Genomic DNA, 16049 nt, shown 5'->3' on the forward strand with positions numbered 1-16049 from the left:
TATGATAACGTGTAGTCCGCAACAATCCTTAAACTATAGTCAGTAGGCTAGTGTATAGGGGGGGGGGAGGGGGGGTACACACTACTAAATATTTAAAAACACATATTATACAGGGAACAAGTAACTGAAATTATAATGACTTTGATTCTTCTAGAAAAAAACATATTTCTAAAAATACATTTTTAATATGAAATAACTTGACACATTTTATTTAACATTTTTTAAATACCATTTTAACTCCCACTAAAAGGTATAACAATGAGATTTGGTTTTTCCACATATACATTTTGCTTGAAATAATGATATAGTTATTCCCTGATTTGCTCCAACGGTTCGGATGGATCCATGCATCTCTCAGAATAATCGCTTAGATGTTTATGACAGATTGACAATACATGACTTCATGGATATTCAAACGGCTGCTGTTGACTGACTAATGTCATGCCTATGTCTGACTTGAACATGAGTATGTTCTATATACATAACATGCGATCAGTGTAAAATACATTACAAGGTAATAAACAGTATCAGCAATCTGAGGCACGTACCTTCTCACTTTGGCTTGTGTTGTGAACAAACCTTTTATAAACCTTACAAGTGGTGGGAGTAACTATGACAACTGACAACATAGTATTTTTCTCATCAAATAATGATTGGAAAAATACTAAAGTTTCCAATAACTTTTAAACCGTAATTTTTACAGCAAGGCGGGTTATACACTCTTGTTAAAGAGTTAAAAGGAATATAAAATAATAAACTTAAATCAAAATTGGTCAAGCTTTTTTTTGTCAGATTTTTATTTTTTTATGGAATTTTATATAAAAACTACCAATTAAAAACAATAAAAAATAATAGTTTTTTATTTTAAAAGAATGCTTGGATATACTATGGATTAGTACCCTAATACCAAATTTCATCAAAATCGGAACATAAGTCAAGTCAAGTGTGGTCTGTAGCTCCGTACACATCCACACACACACAAAATGTATCCCTTTGAAAACCACTTTTTTGGGTTCAGAGGAACCCCTAAGCAAATATATTCTCCCAAAACTCAAACTCAAAAATTTTGACGAAAACAATAGGTACTCTCCTCCATATACGATGTACAGGTGGAGAAATAAAAAAAATCGTACACATTATAAGATTAAAAATGTCACCTCTTATGCATTTCGCCAGCTTGTGTGGCATTTTATTGTCATCTTTAGGAGTAGTTTTAAGTTATCTTTTTATCACTAACTGTATGGTATTTTTGTTACAAAAATATTTACACACTTATATTGACAAAAGTGGCAACATGCATAGGGTGACCCAATGACCCAGACATCCTACACAAAAAAATCTAATTCAAGAAATGAAGGACTGTATTATTTTACTAACTGGAATTTTATTGTAAGTGCAAACTGTTTCATTGTGTTATTTTCAAATTTTAAAACATAAATTCAAAAAAATAAATTAGATTATCTTTGTTGTTGTTGCTGTGTTCTTGAGTAAATAAACACGATTTGGGTTGTTTTTTTTTTAGTAAAAAAAAAAATTGTGGCTGTGTACTCAAGAACACGGCAACAACAACAAAGATAATCTAATCTATTTTTTTGAATTTATGTATTTTTGAAAATAACACAATCCTTCATTTCTTGAATTAGATTTTTGCATATACATCATACTGTATACACATCATTTGCATATACATCATATATACATTTTAACTAGGTTAGTTATGTTTTGAAAAAATAACTCTTGTTTCCAATATTCAATCCCACACTGATACAAACTTTAAGTAGACATTTTTAGTTTGCATTTAAATTAAAAAACAATAAGCTGTGCACTTCAAAGTCTGTTGGCAGTTTTTCTAAACTATGATGAGAACTGAATAAGCACCAACATGTATGATACAATAGTTGCAGCTGCCTGGGAACAGAACAGATTATGTTTACTTTAATAATTTGCATTAAATGTACAAGTTTAAGGGCTTACCTTCTCTCAGATCATCAGATAATTTTTGTTGAAGTTCGGTTAGGTGATTTTAAATCACAGAAGAATCCAGGAAATTTGAGTCATGCATGATGATCGATGTTCGGTGGGTTTAAACTTCATTGAGTGGTAAAAACAATGTACAATTACAATATACATACAATATAGACATTTTGTGATTTAAAATAAATATACAAACTACCAAATATAAAATATAATATGAAATATATGATAAAAAATGTAAACATAAAATGTATGAAGCACAATAAAATGAATTATATAAGTTTAACATTTCTTATGAAACAAAAGGAAACATTTTAAGAGATTGATGGCCTCTTTTAATCTTGCATTTGCCTGTTGACATAGAACATTTTTGGGCCTGTCTGTGAAATATATACAAAAAAGCAATGGGTGAACCAGCACTGATAACTGATAAAATGTAATGGTAGGTACCAGGATCTGAACTCGCTGATTACAGTATGCCACGCTACCAATTGTCATATTTATAATTAAAATCATTTTAAATAACAGCCCGGACACAGCTACTGAAAAATACAAAAATCTGCATTTGTAAATATCACTACGATAGAACTAGTTAAAAAATAGTAGATTTTAAATTATATAAGAAATAGTATTTCTTATGTTTTTTCTACACCGATGGCAATTTTTTTTTTGTAATCGGTCTAAAAACCAAGGAGCTAAATTTTCGAGACCATAGTGTGTCATAGTGATGAAATATCAAATAGTCAATTGTCATTGAAAAAACCTTGTAAAAACAGAGTGAATTGCACAACACATTAAGATGGGACGTAAGCTACTTACCCAACAAGCTACTTACCGTTGCTAGTGAGACGCGGCCTATACAGAACAACCCCAGCGGTGATATTTGAACTTGCTCATTGTGAATCTCTTGTAGGAAAAGAAGAACCTGTTAAAAAGAACATTTAAAACTAATAAGCTCAAAAATTCCCGCAGCAGCAAACCTGCAGACTAAGTGAATCTCAATTTGCCTGATTGGATTTGCACAAAAATACTTCCTTAAAATTTGTATTCCCTAATAGCTGGCCCCACAGACGTCGTCCTAATGTGGTTTTATGGAAAATGCTATTCATTTTCATGATTCGCATCGCTCAATCACGTCCTGGTTGAAGTTCGTTTGCTACGCTCATTCACCTTTTGGTTGGAGCTCACTCGCCTTCAGGCTGACCTCAATCGCTATGCTCGCTCACCTTCAAGTTGAAGTGAGTGAGCTTGATGTAAAGGCAATTTTTTTTTGAATTTTTGAAACCAAATTAGTAAATAACGGTTGGATGGATTATAAATTGTTTTACATAAAAACCTTTCCCTGGCTCTAAGGAACACAACAAAAAAGAATCATCCAATTCGGCGCACTCGTTCTCGGATTATGGAATACCATCAAAAAATGGATTCATTTTTTTTATATATAGATTTAAATAATTAACAATAGGTTTGACGAGTGATTAGGTTTGCTGCTACTGGGAACTAAATAAAGAGTGTTTTTAATGAAATGTAAATATAGCTTACTATGAAATTAAACATGGATTAGCCAAATTTCATTAAATCATCTATCCATTATCAAACTATAACTATTGAATTGTTCTCCATTCAAAAAACATCAATGCTTCACTTACCAATTGCTGATTTAGCTTATTTGAATTCCTAGCAGTCATTGTTACATCCAACTCAAACTTGATTTCTTTGACCTGAAATACAGATCATATTTGAAGGTGTATTCAATGGAAATGTACTTACAGTAGATTAAAACTATAGTAGAAATTGTTTTGTTCAAACTCAACTAAAAATTTTAGTAAGGTTATTTTTTTAGAATTATAACTTTCATGTGTTGTTGTGATTAGTAAAGTAGATGGTACACAAAAAATGGTTTTCAAAATAGAAAAAATGAAGAACTCTTAGTTTCTACGATACTGAATCCCCAAATTGACTTATTTCCATCATTACCTCCTCCTCGACTTTGGGACTGATCAGAGCCAGAAGAAGACTAGACAGGCAGACTACAAAACAGTAAAGGCATTTGGAGAATATTTTGTCCCCTGAGAATCCTCTTGTAGCCTCTCCAAGCCCGAAGCTCGTCCAAGCAGAGTACAGGAAAGTAAGAAAGCGCAAAAAACTGAAAACAGCTGCCATTCCAGTAAGAGGTCCATACGTTGAGTTTATTTTACGATTGCACTTCATGACATCACGAATCTCTTCAACTGCTTGATTTAGGTTTTCTGCTGACTCGCATCTAGATAGAATACTTTTCAGTCGCTTTGCCAAAAATAATTTCAACACGACTACGTCCATTACACACGTTGCGCTTTGCAATTTTACCCATGTGAAAATCGCTCTCTGCGTTGATCGCTTTCTGCCTAGGTTTGAGAAAACAGCTGCCAGACGTAAAATGTATTTCAACTGACAAAGTCTAAGCAAGGTAGCGTACTCTCTATGTGCTGCAAGGTCCTGGTCCTCAGTTGAGGAATATTGTGAATAAAAATCCACCAGATGGTCTGTACCGAAGCAGCGCACAAAGTCAATTGTGTTGAGCAAAAGTCCCAAGACAGCAGACAAGAGTCTCACTATACCGAAGATAGTGGTGACCTCCGGAATGGAGTAAAAGTATGTGAAGTAATACAAACCGTAAGCACTGACAATAGCATGAATTATCTTGAGAGGCCTAACTTCAACCTCTTTTCCCAACAGAGGAAGTTGGAGTTTGAAATTGTAACTCACAACTTTGATTAAATACTTTTCTAACCACATTTCTGATTAGAAAAACCACAACTAGTTTTAAATTTTGTGTGTTTCTGAAAACATTTTGAGTTAGTGTGTCGATGAAAATGGCTAAATATTCTGTATGTGACAGCAGGATCAATATGTATGCAATAAGTGTAAAACACCTCACGTCGGATAATTTGACAGCTTTCATATTTGTGAGATGTCAACATAACACTAAACTCTTGGGAGTACTTTACAAGATTAATAATAATATTTCACATATAGTTTTTTTGCGGTTTTGTAATGGTTGCATAACAACTTATGAAAATGTCACCAAGGAAGTGATAAGGATATAATTGCATGACCCAATATTTACGATTAGCATGGTTACAATTAACGATGAAATCCCCATGCCTTATCATGCTTATGTACAAAAAAACTAGAGTAGTTATTTGTATGTAAAATAGATACAATGTTATCACTTTTGTTGTGGCAAATGTTCACAAGAAAAACACATGTCTCTTCCAGCCTGTGGTTTGATGCAAGTTTGATTCTTGTTCCTCTATGGAATATTGAAAGTAGATTCTACACTCAACTTGTTTGTAACTTTTCAACTTTTCACAACATCCTAAATTTTTACTTGGAGTTCTTATTACACTAATAGAGAACAGTACTGTTTTGTAATTTATCATGAAAGGAAATAGTATATGTTTCACTACTACCGTTTCGGGGCGAGATAATCTTTTACATGCGAGTCGAAGACGAGCTTGGGAAACACTATCTAGCCCCGAAATGAGACTTTCGTGACGAGTATTAAACGATACTTTTTATAACGATGAAAAAAAAACTTTAAAAATGTATCCAATATTTCGTAATCTATTCATTTTTTTCAGTTTTCACTTCGTTGATGTCAAGCAAAGCATTGTTTGTGTAGCGAAAGTAATGTTTATGTGAGGAAAAGTTGGCTGATCAGTATTTGATTTTGGTGGATGGAAATTGACGATTTTCGAAGATCTCGGCTGTATGGAAATGGGCTATTTTCGAATACAGAGTGATAAAAACATACTTTTACACACTTCTTGTTGATTTGAGCCGTTTCACCTCAAAACCGTAGTTTGCGCAGAGAGGCAATTTTTCAAACGAGAAATAGTTGGCCATATGGCTTGCGAAAGTGATTTATTTTACAAAATTAAAAAAAGACAGCTTGCATACAAATTACACATTACATTATGTCTACAGTTAGTACTGCGTGGCCTCTAAAAAATCACATTCCAAAAATGCTGCGGTTTTTAGGTTAATATATGTTTTACACTGAGCTGCCTTGTTGGGGCGAGTATTAAGCAATGTCACTGGCAACTGTAAGGTTTAATAAAGGTTCAATCAAGGTCAAAAAATTTTAAAGTTAGTTTTTCTCCATATTAATAAGACAAAAAATTATGTAAACGGTTAACCATTAAAATTAAACATAAAATTAAGACGATCAATATTCATTTGGTTAAAACTGAAAAATTAAACTTGCAACTTTGTTCTGTGTTATATTCTCGAGTAGTTTATTATTTTAATCAAAATAGTAGTGTAAAATAGTCAAAACATACTTATTTTAAAAACCATTATTATACTTCATGTGAAAAACAGAGAACTGATTCAATGCAAATTTTTATTTCAAATTTGTTTTTAGGATAGGCCTATAATATTATGTAAAACCTATTTATATTAAGCCAATCATCTAGATATTAACTTTTACTTAAGTAAACCAAGACGTTAGTTGTTATTTGGCCTCAAGGACGAACATTTCAATCCAGTCTCAACAATAAGGTTGGTCAATAGACTGTCTGGTTTGGGGAGATAACTTACATTGTTGTCTGAGAGTTGATTTCAGCGTAACCTCTCAAATTGCTGACTTAAAACGATTTTGTCGAAAAAAAATGTTTTATTAACTAATGCCCTTATAGCGAACGGGAATAAGCTATTAAAGTAGGTATCATGGTATGACCTATACCATTGACTATATAAGTTTCCATAAACCATTGATTATATACCACATGGTATATAGTCAATGCCTACTCAATACCAATTTACTTGTCCTCAGAGGCCAAAAACAAAATTCGTTTAAATTCATTTATACATAATGACCGTTAGCGCAACAACTCGAAAAAAATATGTCACTTTGATGAAATTTGGTACAATTGTGTAAACCTACGTTTATTCGAACGAGTACCCAAACCAGCATGATCGATCCACGGGAACAGGGTTGTATGTGGTAAAAATTTGTTTTCCCCATTTTAGACCCCCAAAACAAAAGATTTTGCCATTTCTTTTCTACGTAATTTGTAGAGCTTAAAAAAACAAATTATTTAGTACATTCATGTGTTGTTGTATGCATAACGGTTACGGAGAAAATTCAAAAAAATATTATAGGAATTTAATACTCCTATGTTAATTCTATGGAGAATAAATAAACTGTTAAAGTTAGGCTACGCCCACTTATCGTCAACTTTGAATGAGTTTAATAAGACTGGGAAGCATCACGTTTATTAGAGGTTTATTTAACAATTTGGTAGATGTAAATAAATCAACAGATGGACACATTCGCAATATAGCAGCTCTATTAATAGCTGGTTGAAAGTAATCGGATTGTTATTTGAAAACAATATACGGAAACAGTTTGTTTTTATCTACAGGTCTTGTTTGAATTTGATCTTTAGCTTGATGAAAACCAGACTAATGTAAAAGAAATTGTTTTCTATTTCGTTATTGTAAAAAAATTAAAGAAGCGGAACTCAATATGCATATGCACGATGTTTAAAATTATACTTACTTAATTGTTTTACCCTCTCAAATAATCTTCTAACTGCTGAGGTTTAACGCCATTTGTATGCAATGGTTGCAAAAATCCAAAAATTTTCATGCATTATCTTCCCGGTTTCAATACTTTAGCTCAAGCAATACGCAGGTTTAAAATCGTATGGTTGAGTTCAACTAGACAATAACATACCAGCAGCATATGTTTGAATATTCATAAAGTCATGTTTTGAGTCTGTAGTTTACATAAAATGATGTGTAATGATGTGAAATGATGTGTGTGTCATCGTATGTTCTAGTACGGCATAACTCAGTCTGCAGATGTACTACAGACATATCTCAATTCATGACTACATGGATATTCAAACATCTGCAGTTGACTGAGTAATGTACGTCAATTTATATGTTTCACATCGTAAGTTGTAGTACAACATAACTCAGTCTGCAGATGTACTACAGACATGTCTCAATAAATGACTACATGAATATTCAAATATTTGCAGTTGGCTGAGTAATGTACGTCTATTTATATGTTTGACATTGTATGTTGTAGTACGGCATAACTCAGTCTGCAGATGTACTACAGACAGGTCTCAATACATGACTACATGGATATTCAAATATTTGCAGTTGGCTGAGTAATGTACGTCTATTTATATGTTTGATATTGTATGTTGTAGTACGGCATAACTCAGTCTGCAGATGTACTACAGACATGTCTCAATACATGACTACATGGATATTCAAATATTTGCAGTTGGCTGAGTAATGTACGTCTATTTATATGTTTGACATTGTATATTGTAGTACGGCATAACTCAGTCTGCAGATGTACTACAGACATGTCTCAATACATGACTACATGACTATTCAAACATCTGCAGTTGACTGAGTAATGTACGTCTATTTATATGTTTCACATCGTATGTTGTAGTACAACATAGCTCAGTCTGCAGATGTACTACAGACATTTCTCAATACATGACTACATGGATATTCAAACATCTGCAGTTGACCGAATTATGTACGTCTATTATGTTTGAAATCGTATGTTGTAGTACGACATAACTCAGTCTGCAGATGTACTACAGACATGTCTCAATTCATGACTACATTGATATTTAAACATCTGCAGTTGATCGCAATCTGCAGTTGTAGTAATGTACGTCAATTTATATGTTTCACATCGTATGTTGTAGTACAACATAACTCAGTCTCCAGATGTACTACAGACATGTATCAATACATGACTACATGGATATTCAAATATCTGCAGTTGACTGAGTAATGTACGTCAATTTATTTGTTTGAAATCGTATGCTGTAGTGCGACATAACTCAGTCTGCAGATGTACTACGGACATATCTCAATACATCACTACATGACTATTCAAACATCTGCAGTTGGCTGAGTAATGCACGTCAATTTATATGTTAAACATCGTATGTTGCAGTACAAAATAACTCAGTCTGCAGATGTACTACAGACATATTTTATAGATTCAAAGATTTATTAGGCCATTTAGTTTGTACAATAGGCTACGTCAAAGTACAATGACTACATAAAAATTCAAACATTTGCAGTTGACTGAGTAATGTACGACAATTTATATGTTTATTGTATGGTTGTAGTACGTCATAATTTAGTCTGCAGATGTACTACAGAAATGTCCCAATACATGACTACATGGATATTCAAACATATGCAGTGTTTAACTGATTGCTCTGTCAAACTATACGACACCTATAACTAACACCAGAACTATACGATGTTAATTACATATTTTGACGGATTTTACTTGACGAGTTAGTAATATTTTTGGGACACTTCATGGTAGATGATCAGATTTAAAGTATTTTTAAATGTGAAAAAGTATAAACTTCGGCCTAAAGTAATGGTTATAGCTGTAAATGTTTGCTTGATTGCTATTGTTTCATGTTTTACATTTTAAACTTTACGTATATGTAAAACATTTACATTATGTAGACAAACTTGCATTACTTTTATATATATCTTATGCAACTAGTCCGGCGGAAATAAGTGTTTACCTTATTTATTTATTTACATGGCGTAAAAAATATTGATTTACCTGACGAAATTGTGAAAAGGTTTGCAAACTTAATATCATATACAAAACGATATTCCTCAAAACTTTTTTCAAGTGATAACCATTCGTATTTATTCGTAGACAAAGACTGTTCACATTGCGCAGTTTTTTACAAACAGTACAAGGTAAACCTCATTTATAATAGTGTTTTTGGCCTCTGGGAACATCAAAATCAAAAAGTAAATTGGTCCCGGGCCCAGGTCTTACCATGAAAAGTACGGTTGGCCATTACTGAATGATAGCGATCTTAAGTTAGAATTTTGATAAAATAAGGATAAAATCATATTTATTACCATTTTTTTAAGTGAATGTTTTCTTAGCCATAAGTCGTAGAAACAAAATAACAAATTATATTACAGGTAATTTAATTGTTTACAACATTGACTATATCTTTTGTTTTGCTGAAACGCACCAAAACGGTGATAGGCGAATATTTCAAGAAAGTGCCAATTCCCCCCCCCCCCCGCCGATTTTCCTAAAACGGCGGTGAGCGCAGAGGGGGGAAATTGCACATTTTGCATTTTAAACAACATATAAAAAAATAAAGCTACCGGACCGTTTATTAGTTAACCTCCCCATTTTAGCGAATTTCCCTAGGTGCTATACCGTAGGTCTCATGGTAAGACCTCTATTCACTGGATTATTTAAACATGTGAATAAACTAAACGGCCAATATTTATATTCTCACATTGTCCGTTAGACTTGAATTCGTTTACCAATAAATCCATTTCCTTCTCACTTTTACAGTTGCAAATATTCATATTGTCAATTCGTGCTGAACATTTTGAAATGAGTTGAAAAGGATTACATTCCACAGTTAGCTCTTTAGGATTTTACTCTGCGAATGCCTTTTATCAGCCTACCCGAGTCATTCAAATGGCTTCAGTTAAAGCTTAATATCACATCTAAATGAAATTATTAATTCCCTCAAAGAGAGGATGTTATAGGTTATAATACTAATACTAAATATGTAGCTTCCGTTTGAGCAAGAAGATAAATTTAGGCATGTAATGTATACTGATGTACATAAAACTTGCTTTTAATTTCATCCAATACCAATGTATAATGATATACCGTGTAAGTAGTGCCTCTCTGGTTTATGATGGTTTTGTGTTAACATTTGAAGGTAACGGACATAGCAATTCATAAAACAGTTTTGTTGTTTTGATGTCTCAAACGGTTAACTTACACAGTTGTCTTCTGTCTTGAGTTTTGGAGGGTTTGCTTACATAAATATAAATAAAAAAGAGTGTGGTTATACTGACTGTAAAGGGCAATTACTCTTAAAAACACTGTAGTAATTTCCTAATCTAAACCAACATTTGGTCATTTTGCTGGTTCGATATCAAAAGCCAACTATAAATCTACATCTACTTTCGACAGTAATGCTGCGATAGAATATTGCATAATGAACAACGTTAACTTTTTACTAGAACTGATCGTTTGTTTTCTTAAAATCAATTGCAAATATCTAGTTTAAGTCAAGAACCACTAATTATGTCCAAAACTATTACCAAAAACTCTCATCATAATCAGTGGGAGGAGGAACTCTCATCATAATCCTTTTCAACTCATTTTAAAATGTTCGGCACGAATTGACAATATGAATATTTCCAACTGTAAAAGTGAGAAGGAAATTGGATTTATTGGTAAACGAATTCAAGTCTAACGGACAATGTGAGATTATAAATATTGGCCGCTACATTATTGGGTTACATAGTTAGGTTTGTTACCTAAAAGTAAGTGTAAATAACAATTTCATAAATTAGTGGGTGCGAAAGGGTTGTAGGATGATTGGACGTGTTTAAAACAAAACTTTGTTCCACCTAGTCTACATCTAAATCAATCATACAATTTTGTAATCCCGTTCCAAGCTGTAATATAACATTCGTAGATTTATCTGTTGGGCTGTGATTTATTTGGCAAAGTTTCTCTAGGGTGAAGAAACCCCTAGTTAGATATTCAATGCGGCAGGATTGCTGAATCAAGAGGCTGCAATCAAGATCTGGACACTATCCAGAACTGGACTCAAGAATCCACTGATCATTTCCTACTTGAGATCGTACACACAGAGCATAGAATAAATATAGAGTCGCCACTCCTATACCTACAGCTATACCAGTATTTATTCTATGCTCTGTGATCATATATTACAGAACATTCTGGTATAATTGTTTCTCAGAAGCTACTGCGTGTTAGCTTCCTAATATTACCCACCCGTGAGAAAATTGCCCAGTTTGATAGGCTCCGACACTTATTTCCGAGGCAAAGTGAATCCACCTATTCAATTCACCAATTGCGATTCACCTATTCAATTCACTAATTGCAATTCACCCATTCAAGATTATATTTGTTTACCACCATTATTAGGTAATTAGAACTAAAAATTTACAATAAATATATTGATAATAGATCTACAGTGTAAAGAGCTATTTACCTATTTCAATCAGGGCTGCAGTTGTAAAAAAATAGCCTCTCTATAGATAATAGATTTTCATAAACCTTGTATGTCTCTTTTTTTACAATCTGGCTGTACAACTGAAAGATGAGCTATTCACATTTAAATTCAAATTCAATCGTTATAAGCAAACTAAAAGCCGGAGAGAGGCAAAGTCCTAAAGAAAATAACTTATTTATGGGTTAATAGGACGGAAAATATGGTATGTTACAGAGAAAACCTGTAACCCAGACAGCACACTTTATCCCAGGGACATCCCATAGTAGTCCCATATGTCCTGAGAATGTCTCGGGATATGTACGCTATCCTCAGGATATCCCGCAAAATCCCGGGACGAGTACGAAATCCACAGGATATCCTACAATATACCGTAATGTCCCGGGATTTGTAAGTTAACCTCAGGATATCCTGTAAAGTCCCGGGATATGTACGAATGCCATAGGATATCCCAGAATGTCCCATGACATCCCGGGACATGTACAAAATCCACTGGATATCCTGTAATGTCCCGGTAACAAACTGAAGAAAAAAAATACTACCACTGATAAAATGTATATCTAAATTTAAATGTTCAACGAGGCCAATATATAATAATTTGTTTTTTTCACTAGCGCTTTCAGAAACTTGGTTTCCATCTTCAGGCTGTGTTTACAGTAGTACAAAAAGTAAATATTTACTTAATAAATTAATTTAAAACAAAGTTAAAACAGATGATTTAAAGGATATTGGAAAAATAAAAAATAATATTAGAAAAATTAATCTTTTGAATTTTGGATATATTACAGTGTGTTTCTTGATGTAATTATTTTCAGTAATTCCGAATTTATAATTGGGCCGTCTTCATTATTTAACAAATAATTTTGGTCTGTTTTTTTTTCTAAAAATAAGATTCCCACGCATTAAGATGTTGAGGTTTTATAATTTGTTTTAAAAGTTTAAGGTTTCCCGGATTGAAAATATGTCCTGTTAATACTGTGGCTAGCAAGGGCTGACTTAACTTTACTGACATATTACTACCACTGAGTTCAGAAAAACTAGAGTTCTATCATAGTTGTGTGAAATGCGAATTGAATTCTAACTTTAAATTAATAAAACAACCAAAAACTAATTTTAATCATATAACAATCAATTATAACAGTGCTAATCTAACGGTAATTAAATAATCTATATTCAAATACCAGTATCCTCACCAACTACCAGAAAAACAATTCAACTACTTGAGGCCTAAACTAAACAGATTAACAGAATCATATTATATACTGTAGTATCAAAAATATTTTAAGTATTGCGACCATTGCAACTGTCGGCTACTCTTTCACCACTTGAAAACACCCATAATCATGAAGCGCAGATAGCTCAGGAGGTAAGGTAAGAGGCTCATAAGACGAAGGTACCAGGTTCGAGACCCATCTGGGCCAATAACCTTTTTCTCGATTTTTCTTCAAAATTTGTGTTTATTAACTATTTAATCAAATTACTAAACTTATAATTAAGCTTTTCATACTAAATCTATATTACTAGTGTCCCTGTTGCTCGAATTCGAGCAATTGCTAAGTATCACAGGCGTTATTTTAAATCGAATAACAATTATTATATCTGATGACTTTATTAGATTCGACTCAAAGATTATGGAAATACTCTAGATGTACATAACAGATCGATATAATCAACATTTCTTGTAAATATCTAATCATTTTTCAAAAGCTGATCTCGTGTTCTAATGTTTTCTACAAATAGCTTTACTCATAGCCGCATTAGGTCATCCACAATAACGATTATAAATTCTAAAAGAAAAACCATTATTTCGATTTATTCTCCAAGGTTGTGTTCTTCTGACTTTCCTATGTTTCCATAGTTTGAAAACCGTCCCTTTTAATGATTACTAAGAAATGCAGCACAGTGTTAATTCAGTTTTCTTTTTAGTATATCAATTTATCCAGGCTCTCTCGCTTTTTCCATTGTAATATTTACGCCAACCCATATTCAAATAGTATAGATTTCATTTCAAGCAAGTCAGTAAATGTTTGTAGCAAACTAACTGTTAAGTTAGCATACTTATTGACTGTTTACAATTAACATATGTTCTTCTTCTCACTTTTAATTTCTGACAACAGCTGGAGTTTCATAACAATGTTTGTTTCCCATGTTAATCTTATGGAGGAATACGAAACTTTAAAGGGACCCAGGGCCTCACTCTCTAATTATTTCTCTAAAAAGAAAGTTTCCTGCACAACTTCACGTTACGCTCTTTCCAATGACACCAAAAACATGTCAATCGGTTCAGTAGTTTGTGAGGAGTAATTGTCACAAAACATCTGCTTGCGTATTAAATAAGTATAGATTTTGTGTTTTTTATGTTCAGGCCCAGACCACACTTTATCCCAGGGACATCCCATAGTAGTCCCATATGTCCTGAGAATGTCCCGAGGACTACCCTGGGATGACCTCGGATGTCCCACGGATATGCGTGTGAGCTTATCCGTAGGACATCCCCGGGCGGGGACATTACGCATTCCTGTGGATATCCTGGGATATCCCAAGTTGACCATAGGAACACTATGGGATATCTTGCATATCCTGTCGCAATATCCGTGGGATGTCCTGAGGAGAAAGTGTGCTGTCTGGGAATGTATAAGCTTTTAGACATTCCATCCCCATGTAAAATTTGTAGCCAGCTTTTTTTTTATCAAAATCGTCATAGTTGATGTGAGCCACCTACAGATTGCGCTGATTTAAATTACTAAATTCTCCCGGATACACGATCTTTTTAACCAAGTCAAACATAGGGAATGACTTATGATGAGTTATAGCAACTGTTATGACCTATAAACCTGGTCAGCAACGAAAAATAAAATAGAAAATATAATTTTAGACACTAGCGCATTCTGTGACTGGCTCACACAACTACATTCTTTTTTAATAAAAAATTGGCTACAGCTAGTCCATATAGATGGGAAGTCTAAGTATACAGATAAAACATATTTCACATTATTAAACTATTGAGTATTACCTCAGGTATTACCAACGGAATTCGTGTTTGATTCCGTAAAAATTACTACGCTATTGATGGGATGGTGGACCATATGAACTTTTACCAATTTGTCGCTATGATAGCATCAGAACAAACGTCAGTTGCACGTTCACTATGACTGGTTTGACATTTTGACTGCTCATTTCATCAGTGTCATTTCAGGCAACCCAACACATTGTGGTGTTGTGTGATATTTGAACTTAATGTGATACTTCAACATTAGGAAGTGAATATCAATTTTACGATGTTAATGTAAACCTTAGACAACTACATCTTACTCTCTTTAATAATTGTATTACGTTACAAAAACATGCAAACAATGGGAGAATGATTCCACCTGGATCGTAGCGTTGTGAAATCAGATTTCATTTTAATGTCCCAAATAAAAATAAATGATAGTTTGAGGTTTGGGCTATTTGTATTTATCAGGTGTGCGATGGTTGCAAACTTTACTATTTGGCACATTTATAATTATAAAATAGCAGAAATGTAAGATGCATTTTTAATGATTACAGGGGAAAATGTACAAAATCTTCAACAATTTGTGCAAATTGCCCATCTTTTAAGTATGATATCAGGCTACTGTATGTGTTCCAAAGATGGAAAGCTAATATAACATCAAATAACATCTTTGTATTGAATCATTTTTATATTGAGTTTGTATTCCCACAAAAACACACAGTGGAGCAATCTGTGCACGACAACACATGCTACACAAAAAACGTATTAACTATTTAATATTATTATCATTACATCTGTTTAGGTGAATTGAGGTATTTCATATTTTTAACAGTCCACTAATATATCAAGCTATAAGCTATAAGTTATATGTCGTTATAAGCTATAAGTCGAATTTGAACATTTACTTAATCATTTTACTTTTGAGTTGCTGTTAATTTTACATGTATAATTATTGTATGACGAAGAGTTGATTGGTATAATAT

The sequence above is a fragment of the Macrosteles quadrilineatus genome, unplaced genomic scaffold (genome assembly GCF_028750875.1).
Source record: "Macrosteles quadrilineatus isolate MER2022 unplaced genomic scaffold, UCM_ALF_1.0 Scaffold_8__2_contigs__length_117827958, whole genome shotgun sequence".
Classification (NCBI taxonomy): Eukaryota; Metazoa; Arthropoda; class Insecta; order Hemiptera; family Cicadellidae; genus Macrosteles; species Macrosteles quadrilineatus.